Source organism: Staurois parvus, unplaced genomic scaffold (genome assembly GCF_062004578.1).
Source record: "Staurois parvus isolate SC_StPar_1 unplaced genomic scaffold, SC_StPar_1.0 ptg000151l, whole genome shotgun sequence".
NCBI classification, from domain to species: Eukaryota; Metazoa; Chordata; class Amphibia; order Anura; family Ranidae; genus Staurois; species Staurois parvus.
Genome location: NW_028317947.1, coordinates 9229257 through 9243300, shown reverse-complemented (window position 1 = coordinate 9243300; position 14044 = coordinate 9229257). Strand labels below are relative to the sequence as shown.

Genomic DNA, 14044 nt, shown 5'->3' with positions numbered 1-14044 from the left:
TAACAATTCTGTGGCCCCAAGTAACAGTTCTGTGGCCCTCAGTAACAATTCTGTGTCTGTGCGAGTAACAATTCTGTGGCCCTAACAGTTCTGTGGCCCTCAGTAACAATTCTGTGTCCCTGATTAACGTTTCTGTGGCCCCAAGTAACAGTTCTGTGGCCCTCAGTAACAATTCTGTGTCTGTGCGAGTAACAATTCTGTGTCTGTGCGAGTAACAATTCTGTGGCCCTAAGTAACAGTTCTGTGGCCCTCAGTAACAATTCTGTGTCCCTGATTAACGTTTCTGTGGCCCCAAGTAACAGTTCTGTGGCCCTCAGTAACAATTCTGTGTCTGTGCGAGTAAGAATTCTGTGTCTGTGCGAGTAACAGTTCTGTGGCCCTCAGTAACAGTTCTGTGTCCCTGAGTAACAATTCTGTGTCTGTGCGAGTAACAATTCTGTGGCCCTAAGTAACAGTTCTGTGGCCCTCAGTAACAATTCTGTGTCCCTGATTAACGTTTCTGTGGCCCCAAGTAACAGTTCTGTGGCCCTCAGTAACAATTCTGTGTCTGTGCGAGTAAAAATTCTGTGTCTGTGCGAGTAACAATTCTGTGGCCCTAACTAACAGTTCTGTGGCCCTAAGTAACAGTTCTGTGTCCCTGAGTAACAATTCTGTGTCTGTGCGAGTAAGAATTCTGTGTCTGTGCGAGCAACAATTCTGTGGCCCTAAGTAACAGTTCTGTGGCCCTCAGTAACAGTTCTGTGTCCCTGAGTAACAATTCTGTGTCTGTGGGAGTAACAATTCTGTGTCTGTGCGAGTAACAATTCTGTGTCTGTGCGAGTAACAATTCTGTGGCCCTAAGTAACGGTTCTGTGGCCCTCAGTAACAGTTCTGTGTCCCTGTGTAACAATTCTGTGTCTGTGCGAGTAACAATTCTGTGGCCCTAAGTAACAGTTCTGTGGCCCTCAGTAACAATTCTGTGTCTGTGCGAGTAACAATTCTGTGTCTGTGCGAGTAACAATTCTGTGGCCCTAAGTAACAGTTCTGTGGCCCTCAGTAACAATTCTGTGTCCCTGATTAACGTTTCTGTGGCCCCAAGTAACAGTTCTGTGGCCCTCAGTAACAATTCTGTGTCTGTGCGAGTAACAATTCTGTGTCTGTGCGAGTAACAATTCTGTGGCCCTAACAGTTCTGTGGCCCTCAGTAACAATTCTGTGTCCCTGATTAACGTTTCTGTGGCACCAAGTAACAGTTCTGTGGCCCTCAGTAACAATTCTGTGTCTGTGCGAGTAACAATTCTGTGTCTGTGCGAGTAACAATTCTGTGGCCCTAAGTAACAGTTCTGTGGCCCTAAGTAACAGTTCTGTGTCCCTGAGTAACAATTCTGTGTCTGTGCGAGCAACAATTCTGTGGCCCTAAGTAACAGTTCTGTGGCCCTCAGTAACAGTTCTGTGTCCCTGAGTAACAATTCTGTGTCTGTGCGAGTAACAATTCTGTGTCTGTGCGAGTAACAATTCTGTGGCCCTAAGTAACGGTTCTGTGGCCCTCAGTAACAGTTCTGTGTCCCAGTGTAACAATTCTGTGTCTGTGCGAGTAACAATTCTGTGGCCCTAAGTAACAGTTCTGTGGCCCTCAGTAACAATTCTGTGTCCCTGATTAACGTTTCTGTGGCCCCAAGTAACAGTTCTGTGGCCCTCAGTAACAATTCTGTGTCTGTGCGAGTAACAATTCTGTGTCTGTGCGAGTAACAATTCTGTGGCCCTAACAGTTCTGTGGCCCTCAGTAACAATTCTGTGTCCCTGATTAACGTTTCTGTGGCCCCAAGTAACAGTTCTGTTGCCCTCAGTAACAATTCTGTGTCTGTGCGAGTAACAATTCTGTGTCTGTGCGAGTAACAATTCTGTGGCCCTAACTAACAGTTCTGTGGCCCTAAGTAACAGTTCTGTGGCCCTGAGTAACAATTCTGTGTCTGTGCGAGTAAGAATTCTGTGTCTGTGCGAGCAACAATTCTGTGGCCCTAAGTAACAGTTCTGTGGCCCTCAGTAACAGTTCTGTGTCCCTCAGTAACAATTCTGTGTCTGTGCGAGTAACAATTCTGTGTCTGTGCGAGTAACAATTCTGTGTCTGTGCGAGTAACAATTCTGTGGCCCTAAGTAACGGTTCTGTGGCCCTCAGTAACAGTTCTGTGTCCCTGTGTAACAATTCTGTGTCTGTGCGAGTAACAATTCTGTGGCCCTAAGTAACAATTCTGTGTCTGTGCGAGTAACAATTCTGTGTCTGTGCGAGTAACAATTCTGTGGCCCTAAGTAACAGTTCTGTGGCCCTCAGTAACAATTCTGTGTCTGTCCCTGAGTAACAATTCTGTGGCCCTAACTAAAGTTTCTGTGGCCCTAAGTAACAATTCTCTGGCACTCAGTAACAATTCTGTCTGTCCCTGAGTAACAATTCTGTGGCCCTAATAACGTTTCTGTGGCCCTAAGTAACAATTCTCTGGCACTCAGTAACAATTCTGTCTGTCCCTGAGTATGAATTCTGTGGCCCTAACTAGCGTTTCTTTGTCCCTAAGTAACGATTCTGTGGCCCTAATTAACAATTCTGTGTCCCTGAGTAATAGTTCTCTGTCCCTAAGTATCGTTTCTCTGTCCCCAAGTTTCGTTTATGTGGCCCTAACTCTGTCCCTGTCCCTAATACAGAGCGGTCTGCCTCTGTTCAATGACTGCAGGCAAATAAAGAATTCCAAAATGGCCGCTATTTATAGCTCGACCATTACACAGTGCTAGCTGGCTGGCTGCTGATTGGCTGATGCGATCACATGTCGTTGAGGAATGCATTATGGGTCAGCGCGCCTTGTCTGCGCGCCTTCCCAGACATCCCCGCTCCGTCGCCACACATGTCAGCCGCCATTTTCGGAAAAATTTCTATTCGGGCGTCCGAATTAGGCTATTTTTCGGATATTCGACTCAAATTCCACTTCGGCTACTTTGATTCGCTCATCTCTAGTCATAACCTAACCGTTACCTTGGGCCTTTTGGGGAAAAATCTAATTATGCCAATTTGCGAGCTACGGTTCCCGAAAACGGCAGAAAGGCCCCAGCGAGATTTGAACTCGCGACCCCTGGTTTACAAGACCAGTGCTCTAACCCCTGAGCTATGGAGCCCTGTTTTTCTAATGTTGGACAGCATTTTTTTTGCACTAGAGCTAGAGCGCTAAAAGAGCAAGAGAACCTAAAGAGCAAGCTGTGAAAAGCTGAAATTGCTGTCAGAAGTGGGATTCGAACCCACGCCTCCAGTGGAGACTGCGACCTGAACGCAGCGCCTTAGACCGCTCGGCCATCCTGAGCTGTTGAGGAGTGCTTCAGCAAGATCCCTTGACACTCATATGTAGTCTAATGTGCTGCTATCTCTGCGGAGGCCTACGTCTCAACGTTTTGGCTTCATGTCGCTCTTCCGCCTGGAGCTCAAGGAACAAAAGTAATCTGTTGAACGTCACATGATGGAGAAAATGCTCTACAACAAGCCTCACCCTTTTCACCTTTTTCTTGCTACCTTCCTCATGTACAAAGCATTGGAAGAAAAATACAAAGACACATGTTAAAAGTGCAAAAGTAGTATCCTAATAAAAGGACACGCAGATAGCGAGCGTCTTGCAGTTAGCAAGATATCTCTCTTTGCTTGAATTGCACTTTTCTTTCCATGCGGATAGCGAGCGTCTTGCAGTTAGCAAGATATCTGTTTGCTTGAATTGCACTCTTCTTTCCATGCAGAATTAGAGAGCGAGTCTTTGTAGCAGATGTTATCTCTTTCAAGATGTGGGGAAATTCAAGTTGTCCTAACCATTAAATTTCATCATCTCGAGGCCTTCATATAGTCATAACCTTACGTTACCTTGGGCCTTTTGGGGAAAAATCTAATTATGCCATTTTGCGAGCTACGGTTCCAGAAAATGGCAGAAAGGCCCCAGCGAGATTTGAACTCGTGACCTCTGGTTTACAAGACCAGTGCTCTAACCCCTGAGATATGGAGCCCTATTTTTCTAATGTTGGACAGCATTTTTTTTGCACTAGAGCTAGAGCGCTAAAGGAGCAAGAGAACCTAAAGAGCAAGCTGTAACTGCTGTCAGAAGTGGGATTCGAACCCACGCCTCCAGTGGAGACTGCGACCTGAACGCAGCGCCTTACAACGCTCGGCCATCCTGACCTGTTGAGGAGCGCTTTAGCAAGATCTCGTGATGCTCATATGTAGTCTAATGTGCTGCTATCTCTGCGGAGGCCTACGTCTCAACGTTTAGGCTTCATGTCACTCTTCCGCCTGGAGCTCAAGGAACAAAAGAAATCTGTTGAACGTCACATGATGGAGAAAATGCTCTACAACAAGCCTCACCCTTTTCACCTTTTTCTTGCTACCTTCCTCATGTACAAAGCATTGGAAGAAAAATACAAAGACACATGTTAAACGTGCAAAAGTAGTATCTTAATACAAGGATACGCAGATATCCAGCGTCTTGCAGTTAGCAAGATATCTCTCTTTGCTTGAATTGCACTTTTCTTTCCATGCGGATAGCGAGCGTCTTGCAGTTAGCAAGATATCTGTTTGCTTGAATTGCACTCTTCTTTCCATGCAGAATTAGAGAGCGAGTCTTTGTAGCAGATGTTATCTCTTTCAAGATGTGGGGAAATTCAAGTTGTCCTAAACTTTAGATTTCATAATCTCGAGGCCTTCATATAGTCATAACCTAACCGTTACCTTGGGCCTTTTGGGGAAAAATCTAATTATGTCAATTTGCGAGCTACGGTTCCCGAAAACGGCAGAAAGGCCCCAGCGAGATTGGAACTCGCGACCCCTGGTTTACAAGACCAGTGCTCTAACCCCTGAGCTATGGAGCCCTGTTTTTGTAATTTTGGACAGCATTTTTTTTGCACTAGAGCTAGAGCGCTAAAGGAGCAAGAGAACCTAAAGAGCAAGCTGTGAAAAGCTGAAACTGCTGTCAGAAGTGGGATTCGAACCCACGCCTCCAGTGGAGACTGCGACCTGAACGCAGCGCCTTAGACCGATCGGCCATCCTGACCTGTTGAGGAGTGCTTCAGCAAGATCCCGTGACGCTCATATGTAGTCTAATGTGCTGCTATCTCTGCGGAGGCCTACGTCTCAACGTTTTGGCTTCATGTCGCTCTTCCGCCTGGAGCTCAAGGAACAAAAGAAATCTGTTGAACGTCACATGATGGAGAAAATGCTCTACAACAAGCCTCACCCTTTTCACCTTTTTCTTGCTACCTTCCTCATGTACAAAGCATTGGAAGAAAAATACAAAGACACATGTTAAAAGTGCAAAAGTAGTATCCTAATACAAGGACACGCAGATAGCCAGCGTCTTGCAGTTAGCAAGATATCTCTCTTTGCTTGAATTGCACTTTTCTTTCCATGCGGATAGCGAGCGTCTTGCAGTTAGCAAGATATCTGTTTGCTTGAATTGCACTCTTCTTTCCATGCAGAATTAGAGAGCGAGTCTTTGTAGCAGATGTTATCTCTTTCAAGATGTGGGGAAATTCAAGTTGTCCTAACCTTTAGATTTCATAATCTCGAGGCCTTCATATAGTCATAACCTAACCGTTACCTTGGGCCTTTTGGGGAAAAATCTAATTATGCCAATTTGCGAGCTACGGTTCCCGAAAATAGCAGAAAGGCCCCAGCGAGATTTGAACTCGCGACCCCTGGTTTACAAGACCAGTGCTCTAACCCCTGAGCTATGGAGCCCTATTTTTCTAATGTTGGACAGCATTTTTTTTGCACTAGAGCTAGAGGAGCAAGAGAACCTGAAGAGCAAGCTGTGAAAAGCTGAAACTGCTGTCAGAAGTGGGATTCGAACCCACGCCTCCAGTGGAGACTGCGACCTGAACGCAGCGCCTTAGACCGCTTGGCCATCCTGACCTGTTGAGGAATGCTTTAGCATGATCCCGTGATGCTCATATGTAGTCTAATGTGCTGCTATCTCTGCGGAGGCCTACGTCTCAACGTTTAGACTTCATATCACTCTTCCGCCTGGAGCTCAAGGAACAAAAGAAATCTGTTGAACGTCACATGATGGAGAAAATGCTCTACAACAAGCCTCACCCTTTTCACCTTTTTCTTGCTACCTTCCTCATGTACAAAGCATTGGAAGAAAAATACAAAGACACATGTTAAAAGTGCAAAAGTAGTATCTTAATACAAGGATACGCAGATATCCAGCGCCTTGCAGTTAGCAAGATATCTCTCTTTGCTTGAATTGCACTTTTCTTTCCATGCGGATAGCGAGCGTCTTGCAGTTAGCAAGATATCTGTTTGCTTGATTTGCACTCTTCTTTCCATGCAGAATTAGAGAGCGAGTCTTTGTAGCAGATGTTATCTCTTTCAAGATGTGGTGAAATTCAAGTTGTCCTAACCATTAAATTTCATCATCTCGAGGCCTTCATATCGTCATAACCTTACGTTACCTTGGGCCTTTTGGGGGAAAATCTAATTATGCCAATTTGCGAGCTACGGTTCCCGAAAATGGCAGAAAGGCCCCAGCGAGATTTGAACTCGCGACCTCTGGTCTACAAGACCAGTGCTCTAACCCCTGAGCTATGGAGCCCTTTTTTTCTAATGTTGGAAAGCATTTTTTTTGCACTAGAGCTAGAGCGCTAAAGGAGCAAGAGAACCTAAAGAGCAAGCTGTGAAAAGCTGAAACTGCTGTCAGAAGTGGGATTCGAACCCACGCCTCCAGTGGAGACTGCGACCTGAACACAGCGCCTTAGACCGCTCGGCCATCCTGACCTGTTGAGGAGTGCTTTAGCAAGATCCCGTGATGCTCATATGTAGTCTAATGTGCTGCTATCTCTGCGGAGGCCTACGTGTCAACGTTTAGGCTTCATGTCACTCTTCCGCCTGGAGCTCAAGGAACAAAAGAAATCTGTTGAACGTCACATGATGGAGAAAATGCTCTACAACAAGCCTCACCCTTTTCACCTTTTTCTTGCTACCTTCCTCATGTACAAAGCATTGGAAGAAAAATACAAAGACACATGTTAAAAGTGCAAAAGTAGTATCTTAATACAAGGATACGCAGATATCCAGCGTCTTGCAGTTAGCAAGATATCTCTCTTTGCTTGAATTGCACTTTTCTTTCCATGCGGATAGCGAGCGTCTTGCAGTTAGCAAGATATCTGTTTGCTTGAATTGCACTCTTCTTTCCATGCAGAATTAGAGAGCGAGTCTTTGTAGCAGATGTTATCTCTTTCAAGATGTGGTGAAATTCAAGTTGTCCTAACCATTAAATTTCATTATCTCGAGGCCTTCATATAGTCATAACCTTACGTTACCTTGGGCCTTTTGGGGAAAAATCTAATTATGCCAATTTGCGAGCTACGGTTCCCGAAAATGGCAGAAAGGCCCCAGCGAGATTTGAACTCGCGACCTCTGGTTTACAAGACCAGTGCTCTAACCCCTGAGCTATGGAGCCCTATTTTTCTAATGTTGGACAGCATTTTTTTTGCACTAGAGCTAGAGCGCTAAAGGAGCAAGAGAACCTAAAGAGCAAGCTGTGAAAAGCTGAAACTGCTGTCAGAAGTGGGATTCGAACCCACGCCTCCAGTGGAGACTGCGACCTGAACGCAGCGCCTTAGACCGCTCGGCCATCCTGACCTGTTGAGGAGTGCTTTAGCAAGATCCCGTGATGCTCATATGTAGTCTAATGTGCTGCTATCTCTGCGGAGGCCTACGTGTCAACGTTTAGGCTTCATGTCACTCTTCCGCCTGGAGCTCAAGGAACAAAAGAAATCTGTTGAACGTCACATGATGGAGAAAATGCTCTACAACAAGCCTCACCCTTTTCACCTTTTTCTTGCTACCTTCCTCATGTACAAAGCATTGGAAGAAAAATACAAAGACACATGTTAAAAGTGCAAAAGTAGTATCTTAATACAAGGATACCCAGATATCCAGCGTCTTGCAGTTAGCAAGATATCTCTCTTTGCTTGAATTGCACTTTTCTTTCCATGCGGATAGCGAGCGTCTTGCAGTTAGCAAGATATCTGTTTGCTTGATTTGCACTCTTCTTTCCATGCAGAATTAGAGAGCGAGTCTTTGTAGCAGATGTTATCTCTTTCAAGATGTGGGGAAATTCAAGTTGTCCTAACCTTTAGATTTCATAATCTCGAGGCCTTCATATAGTCATAACCTAACCGTTACCTTGGGCCTTTTGGGGAAAAATCTAATTATGTCAATTTGCGAGCTACGGTTCCCGAAAACGGCAGAAAGGCCCCAGCGAGATTTGAACTCGCGACCCCTGGTTTACAAGACCAGTGCTCTAACCCCTGAGCTATGGAGCCCTGTTTTTCTAATGTTGGACAGCATTTTTTTTGCACTAGAGCTAGAGCGCTAAAGGACCAAGAGAACCTAAAGAGCAAGCTGTGAAAAGCTGAAACTGCGGTCAGAAGTGGGATTCGAACCCACGCCTCCAGTGGAGACTGCGACCTGAATGCAGCGCCTTAGACCGCTCGGTCATCCTGACCTGTTGAGGAGTGTTTCAGCAAGATCCCGTGAGGCTCATATGTAGTCTAATGTGCTGCTATCTCTGCGGAGGCCTACGTGTCAACGTTTTGGCTTCATGTCGCTCTTCCGCCTGGAGCTCAAGGAACAAAAGTAATCTGTTGAACGTCACATGATGGAGAAAATGCTCTACAACAAGCCTCACCCTTTTCACCTTTTTCTTGCTACCTTCCTCATGTACAAAGCATTGGAAGAAAAATACAAAGACACATGTTAAAAGTGCAAAAGTAGTATCCTAATACAAGGACACGCAGATAGCCAGCGTCTTGCAGTTAGCAAGATATCTCTCTTTGCTTGAATTGCACTTTTCTTTCCATGCGGATAGCGAACGTCTTGCAGTTAGCAAGATATCTGTTTGCTTGAATTGCACTCTTCTTTCCATGCAGAATTAGAGAGCGAGTCTTTGTAGCAGATGTTATCTCTTTCAAGATGTGGGGAAATTCAACTTGTCCTAACCTTTAGATTTCATATTCTCGAGGCCTTCATATAGTCATAACCTAACCGTTACCTTGGGCCTTTTGGGGAAAAATCTAATTATGCCAATTTGCGAGCTACGGTTCCTGAAAACGGCAGAAAGGCCCCAGCGAGATTTGAACTCGCGACCCCTGGTTTACAAGACCAGTGCTCTAACCCCTGAGCTATGGAGCCCTGTTTTTCTAATTTTGGACAGCATTTTTTTTGCACTAGAGCTAGAGCGCTAAAGGAGCAAGAGAACCTAAAGAGCAAGCTGTGAAAAGCTGAAACTGCTGTCAGTAGTGGGATTCGAACCCACGCCTCCAGTGGAGACTGCGACCTGAACGCAGCGCCTTAGACCGCTCGGTCATCCTGACCTGTTGAGGAGTGCTTCAGCAAGATCCCGTGATGCTCATATGTAGTCTAATGTGCTGCTATCTCTGCGGAGGCCTACGTGTCAACGTTTTGGCTTCATGTCGCTCTTCCGCCTGGAGCTCAAGGAACAAAAGTAATCTGTTGAACGTCACATGATGGAGAAAATGCTCTACAACAAGCCTCACCCTTTTTACCTTTTTCTTGCTACCTTCCTCATGTACAAAGCATTGGAAGAAAAATACAAAGACACATGTTAAAAGTGCAAAAGTAGTATCTTAATACAAGGATACGCAGATATCCAGCGTCTTGCAGTTAGCAAGATATCTCTCTTTGCTTGAATTGCACTTTTCTTTCCATGCGGATAGCGAGCGTCTTGCAGTTAGCAAGATATCTGTTTGCTTGAATTGCACTCTTCTTTCCATGCAGAATTAGAGAGCGAGTCTTTGTAGCAGATGTTATCTCTTTCAAGATGTGGTGAAATTCAAGTTGTCCTAACCATTAAATTTCATCATCTCGAGGCCTTCATATAGTCATAACCTTACGTTACTTTGGACCTTTTGGGGAAAAATCTAATTATGCCAATTTGCGAGCTACGGTTCCCGAAAATGGCAGAAAGGCCCCAGTGAGATTTGAACTCTCGACCTATGGTTTACAAGACCAGTGCTCTAACCCCTGAGCTATGGAGCCCTATTTTTTTCATGTTGGATAGCATTTTTTTTGCACTAGAGCTAGAGCGCTAAAGGAGCAAGAGAACCTAAAGAGCAAGCTGTGAAAAGCTGAAACTGCTTTCAGAAGTGGGATTCGAACCCACGCCTCCAGTGGAGACTGCGACCTGAACGCAGCGCCTTAGACTGCTTGGCCATCCTGACCTGTTGAGGAGCTTTTTAGCAAGATCCCGTGATGCTCATATGTAGTCTAATGTGCTGCTATCTCTGCGGAGGCCTACGTGTCAACGTTTTGGCTTCATGTCGCTCTTCCGCCTGGAGCTCAAGGAACAAAAGTAATCTGTTGAACGTCATATGATGGAGAAAATGCTCTACAACAAGCCTCACCCTTTTCACCTTTTTCTTGCTACCTTCCTCATGTACAAAGCATTGGAAGAAAAATACAAAGACACATGTTAAAAGTGCAAAAGTAGTATCTTAATACAAGGATACGCAGATAGCCAGCGTCTTGCAGTTAGCAAGATATCTCTCTTTGCTTGAATTGCACTTTTCTTTCCATGCGGATAGCGAGCGTCTTGCAGTTAGCAATATATCTGTTTGCTTGAATTGCACTTTTCTTTCCATGCAGAATTAGAGAGCAAGTCTTTGTAGCAGATGTTATCTCTTTCAAGATGTGGGGAAATTCAAGTTGTCCTAACCTTTAGATTACATAATCTCGAGGCCTTCATATTGTCATAACCTAACCGTTACCTTGGGCCTTTTGGGGAAAAATCTAATTATGCCAATTTGCGAGCTACGGTTCCCGAAAACGGCAGAAAGGACCCAGCGAGATTTGAACTTGCGACCCCTGGTTTACAAGACCAGTGCTCTAACCCCTGAGCTATGGAGCCCTGTTTTTCTAATTTTGGACAGCATTTTTTTTGCACTAGAGCTAGAGCGCTAAAGGAGCATGAGAACCTAAAGAGCAAGCTGTGAAAAGCTGAAACTGCTGTCAGAAGTGGGATTCGAACCCACGCCTCCAGTGGAGACTGCGACCTGAACGCAGCGCCTTAGACCGCTCGGTCATCCTGACCTGTTGAGGAGTGCTTCAGCAAGATCCCATGAGGCTCATATGTAGTCTAATGTGCTGCTATCTCTGCGGAGGCCTACGTCTCAACGTTTTGGCTTCATGTCGCTCTTCCGCCTGGAGCTCAAGGAACAAAAGTAATCTGTTCAACGTCACATGATGGAGAAAATGCTCTATAACAAGCCTCACCCTTTTCACCTTTTTCTTGCTACCTTCCTCATGTACAAAGCATTGGAAGAAAAATACAAAGACACATGTTAAAAGTGCAAAAGTAGTATCCTAATACAAGGACACGCAGATAGCCAGCGTCTTGCAGTTAGCAAGATATCTCTCTTTGCTTGAATTTCACTTTTCTTTCCATGCGGATAGCGAGCGTCTTGCAGATAGCAAGATATCTGTTTGCTTGAATTGCACTCTTCTTTCCATGCAGAATTAGAGAGCGAGTCTTTGTAGCAGATGTTATCTCTTTCAAGATGTGGGGAAATTCAAGTTGTTCTAACCTTTAGATTTCATAATCTTGAGGCCTTCATATAGTCATAACCTAACCTTTACCATGGGCCTTTTGGGGAAAAATCTAATTATGCCAATTTGCGAGCTACGGTTCCCGAAAACGGCAGAAAGGCCCCAGCGAGATTTGAACTCCGACCCCTGGTTTACAAGACCAGTGCTCTAACCCCTGAGCTATGGAGCCCTGTTTTTCAAATTTTGGACAGCATTTTTTTTGCACTAGAGCTAGAGCGCTAAAGGAGCAAGAGAACCTAAAGAGCAAGCTGTGAAAAGCTGAAACTGTGGTCAGAAGTGGGATTCGAACCCACGCCTCCAGTGGAGACTGCGACCTGAACGCAGCGCCTTAGACCGCTCGGCCATCCTGACCTGTTGAGGAGTGCTGCGGCAAGATCCCGTGATGCTCATATGTAGTCTAATGTGCTGCTATCTCTGCGGAGGCCTACGTGTCAACGTTTTGGCTTCATGTCGCTCTTCCGCCTGGAGCTCAAGGAACAAAAGTAATCTGTTGAACGTCACATGATGGAGAAAATGCTCTACAACAAGCCTCACCCTTTTCACCTTTTTCTTGCTACCTTCCTCATGTACAAAGCATTGGAAGAAAAATACAAAGACACATGTTAAAAGTGCAAAAGTAGTATCCTAATACAAGGACACGCAGATAGCCAGCGTCTTGCAGTTAGCAAGATATCTCTCTTTGCTTGAATTGCACTTTTCTTTCCATGCGGATAGCGAGCGTCTTGCAGTTAGCAAGATATCTGTTTGCTTGAATTGCACTCTTCTTTCCATGCAGAATTAGAGAGCGAGTCTTTGTAGCAGATGTTATCTCTTTCAAGATGTGGGGAAATTCAAGTTGTCCTAACCTTTAGATTTCATAATCTCGAGGCCTTCATATAGTCATAACCTAACCGTTACCTTGGGCCTTTTGGGGAAAAATCTAATTATGCCAAATTGCGAGCTACGGTTCCCGAAAACAGCAGAAAGGCCCCAGCGAGATTTGAACTCGCGACCCCTGGTTTACAAGACCAGTGCTCTAACCCCTGAGCTATGGAGCCCTGTTTTTCTAATTTTGGACAGCATTTTTTTTGCACTAGAGCTAGAGCGCTAAAGGAGCAAGAGAACCTAAAGAGCAAGCTGTGAAAAGCTGAAACTGCTGTCAGTAGTGGGATTCGAACCCCCACCTCCAGTGGAGACTGCGACCTGAACGCAGCGCCTTAGACCGCTCGGTCATCCTGACCTGTTGAGGAGTGCTTCAGCAAGATCCCGTGAGGCTCATATGTAGTCTAATGTGCTGCTATCTCTGCGGAGGCCTACGTGTCAACGTTTTGGCTTCATGTCGCTCTGCCGCCTGGAGCTCAAGGAACAAAAGTAATCTGTTGAACGTCACATGATGGAGAAAATGCTCTACAACAAGCCTCACCCTTTTCACCTTTTTCTTGCTACCTTCCTCATGTACAAAGCATTGGAAGAAAAATACAAAGACACATGTTAAAAGTGCAAAAGTAGTATCCTAATACAAGGACACGCAGATAGCCAGCGTCTTGCAGTTAGCAAGATATATCTCTTTGCTTGAATTGCACTTTTCTTTCCATGCGGATAGCGAGCGTCTTGCAGTTAGCAAGATATCTGTTTGCTTGAATTGCACTCTTCTTTCCATGCAGAATTAGAGAGCGAGTCTTTGTAGCAGATGTTATCTCTTTCAAGATGTGGGGAAATTCAACTTGTCCTAACCTTTAGATTTCATAATCTCGAGGCCTTCATATAGTCATAACCTTACGTTACCTTGGGCATTTTGGGGAAAAATCTAATTATGCCAATTTGAGAGCTACGGTTCCTGAAAACGGAAGAAAGGCCCCAGCGAGATTTGAACTCGCGACCCCTGTTTTACAAGACCAGTGCTCTAACCCTTGAGCTACGGAGCCCTGTTTTTCTAATTTTGGACAGCATTTTTTTTGCACTAGAGCTAGAGCGCTAAAGGAGCAAGAGAACCTAAAGAGCAAGCTGTGAAAAGCTGAAACAGCTGTCGGAAGTGGGATTCGAACCAACGCCTCCAGTGGAGACTGCGACCTGAACGCAGCGCCTTAGACCGCTCGGCCATCCTGACCTGTTGAGGAGTGCTTCAGCAAGATCCCGTGACGCTCATATGTTGTCTAATGTGCTGCTATATCTGTGGAGGCCTACGTCTCAACGTTTTGGCTTCATGTCGCTCTTCCGCCTGGAGCTCAAGGAACAAAAGAAATCTGTTGAACGTCACATGATGGAGAAAATGCTCTACAACAAGCCTCACCCTTTTCACCTTTTTCTTGCTACCTTCCTCATGTACAAAGCATTGGAAGAAAAATACAAAGACACATGTTAAAAGTGCAAAAGTAGTATCCTAATACAAGGACACGCAGATAGCCAGCGTCTTGCAGTTAGCAAGATATCTCTCTTTGCT

At 45.2% G+C, this 14044-nt stretch overlaps 25 non-coding genes across 25 annotated transcripts; all 25 read right to left on the bottom strand.

Moving 5' to 3' along the window:
• Positions 1 to 3064: 3064 nt before the first annotated feature.
• TRNAT-UGU (transfer RNA threonine (anticodon UGU)) lies at positions 3065 to 3137 on the bottom strand. Its single transcript has one exon. It is a non-coding gene; the product is annotated as a tRNA-Thr (tRNA).
• Positions 3138 to 3236: 99 nt separating this feature from the next.
• TRNAL-CAG (transfer RNA leucine (anticodon CAG)) lies at positions 3237 to 3319 on the bottom strand. The gene has a single exon. It is a non-coding gene; the product is annotated as a tRNA-Leu (tRNA).
• Positions 3320 to 3931: 612 nt separating this feature from the next.
• On the bottom strand, positions 3932 to 4004 carry TRNAT-UGU (transfer RNA threonine (anticodon UGU)). The gene has a single exon. It is a non-coding gene; the product is annotated as a tRNA-Thr (tRNA).
• Positions 4005 to 4093: 89 nt separating this feature from the next.
• TRNAL-CAG (transfer RNA leucine (anticodon CAG)) lies at positions 4094 to 4176 on the bottom strand. Its single transcript has one exon. It is a non-coding gene; the product is annotated as a tRNA-Leu (tRNA).
• A 613-nt stretch (positions 4177 to 4789) lies between these two features.
• TRNAT-UGU (transfer RNA threonine (anticodon UGU)) lies at positions 4790 to 4862 on the bottom strand. The gene has a single exon. It is a non-coding gene; the product is annotated as a tRNA-Thr (tRNA).
• Positions 4863 to 4961: 99 nt separating this feature from the next.
• Positions 4962 to 5044, bottom strand: TRNAL-CAG (transfer RNA leucine (anticodon CAG)). The gene has a single exon. It is a non-coding gene; the product is annotated as a tRNA-Leu (tRNA).
• A 613-nt stretch (positions 5045 to 5657) lies between these two features.
• TRNAT-UGU (transfer RNA threonine (anticodon UGU)) lies at positions 5658 to 5730 on the bottom strand. Its single transcript has one exon. It is a non-coding gene; the product is annotated as a tRNA-Thr (tRNA).
• A 91-nt stretch (positions 5731 to 5821) lies between these two features.
• On the bottom strand, positions 5822 to 5904 carry TRNAL-CAG (transfer RNA leucine (anticodon CAG)). Its single transcript has one exon. It is a non-coding gene; the product is annotated as a tRNA-Leu (tRNA).
• Positions 5905 to 6516: 612 nt separating this feature from the next.
• On the bottom strand, positions 6517 to 6589 carry TRNAT-UGU (transfer RNA threonine (anticodon UGU)). Its single transcript has one exon. It is a non-coding gene; the product is annotated as a tRNA-Thr (tRNA).
• A 99-nt stretch (positions 6590 to 6688) lies between these two features.
• On the bottom strand, positions 6689 to 6771 carry TRNAL-CAG (transfer RNA leucine (anticodon CAG)). Its single transcript has one exon. It is a non-coding gene; the product is annotated as a tRNA-Leu (tRNA).
• A 612-nt stretch (positions 6772 to 7383) lies between these two features.
• TRNAT-UGU (transfer RNA threonine (anticodon UGU)) lies at positions 7384 to 7456 on the bottom strand. Its single transcript has one exon. It is a non-coding gene; the product is annotated as a tRNA-Thr (tRNA).
• A 99-nt stretch (positions 7457 to 7555) lies between these two features.
• TRNAL-CAG (transfer RNA leucine (anticodon CAG)) lies at positions 7556 to 7638 on the bottom strand. The gene has a single exon. It is a non-coding gene; the product is annotated as a tRNA-Leu (tRNA).
• A 613-nt stretch (positions 7639 to 8251) lies between these two features.
• TRNAT-UGU (transfer RNA threonine (anticodon UGU)) lies at positions 8252 to 8324 on the bottom strand. Its single transcript has one exon. It is a non-coding gene; the product is annotated as a tRNA-Thr (tRNA).
• Positions 8325 to 8423: 99 nt separating this feature from the next.
• On the bottom strand, positions 8424 to 8506 carry TRNAL-CAG (transfer RNA leucine (anticodon CAG)). The gene has a single exon. It is a non-coding gene; the product is annotated as a tRNA-Leu (tRNA).
• Positions 8507 to 9119: 613 nt separating this feature from the next.
• TRNAT-UGU (transfer RNA threonine (anticodon UGU)) lies at positions 9120 to 9192 on the bottom strand. Its single transcript has one exon. It is a non-coding gene; the product is annotated as a tRNA-Thr (tRNA).
• A 99-nt stretch (positions 9193 to 9291) lies between these two features.
• TRNAL-CAG (transfer RNA leucine (anticodon CAG)) lies at positions 9292 to 9374 on the bottom strand. Its single transcript has one exon. It is a non-coding gene; the product is annotated as a tRNA-Leu (tRNA).
• A 612-nt stretch (positions 9375 to 9986) lies between these two features.
• On the bottom strand, positions 9987 to 10059 carry TRNAT-UGU (transfer RNA threonine (anticodon UGU)). The gene has a single exon. It is a non-coding gene; the product is annotated as a tRNA-Thr (tRNA).
• Positions 10060 to 10158: 99 nt separating this feature from the next.
• Positions 10159 to 10241, bottom strand: TRNAL-CAG (transfer RNA leucine (anticodon CAG)). Its single transcript has one exon. It is a non-coding gene; the product is annotated as a tRNA-Leu (tRNA).
• A 613-nt stretch (positions 10242 to 10854) lies between these two features.
• On the bottom strand, positions 10855 to 10927 carry TRNAT-UGU (transfer RNA threonine (anticodon UGU)). Its single transcript has one exon. It is a non-coding gene; the product is annotated as a tRNA-Thr (tRNA).
• A 99-nt stretch (positions 10928 to 11026) lies between these two features.
• On the bottom strand, positions 11027 to 11109 carry TRNAL-CAG (transfer RNA leucine (anticodon CAG)). Its single transcript has one exon. It is a non-coding gene; the product is annotated as a tRNA-Leu (tRNA).
• A 613-nt stretch (positions 11110 to 11722) lies between these two features.
• TRNAT-UGU (transfer RNA threonine (anticodon UGU)) lies at positions 11723 to 11794 on the bottom strand. Its single transcript has one exon. It is a non-coding gene; the product is annotated as a tRNA-Thr (tRNA).
• A 99-nt stretch (positions 11795 to 11893) lies between these two features.
• On the bottom strand, positions 11894 to 11976 carry TRNAL-CAG (transfer RNA leucine (anticodon CAG)). The gene has a single exon. It is a non-coding gene; the product is annotated as a tRNA-Leu (tRNA).
• A 613-nt stretch (positions 11977 to 12589) lies between these two features.
• Positions 12590 to 12662, bottom strand: TRNAT-UGU (transfer RNA threonine (anticodon UGU)). Its single transcript has one exon. It is a non-coding gene; the product is annotated as a tRNA-Thr (tRNA).
• Positions 12663 to 13456: 794 nt separating this feature from the next.
• Positions 13457 to 13529, bottom strand: TRNAT-UGU (transfer RNA threonine (anticodon UGU)). The gene has a single exon. It is a non-coding gene; the product is annotated as a tRNA-Thr (tRNA).
• Positions 13530 to 13628: 99 nt separating this feature from the next.
• TRNAL-CAG (transfer RNA leucine (anticodon CAG)) lies at positions 13629 to 13711 on the bottom strand. The gene has a single exon. It is a non-coding gene; the product is annotated as a tRNA-Leu (tRNA).
• Positions 13712 to 14044: the final 333 nt, after the last annotated feature.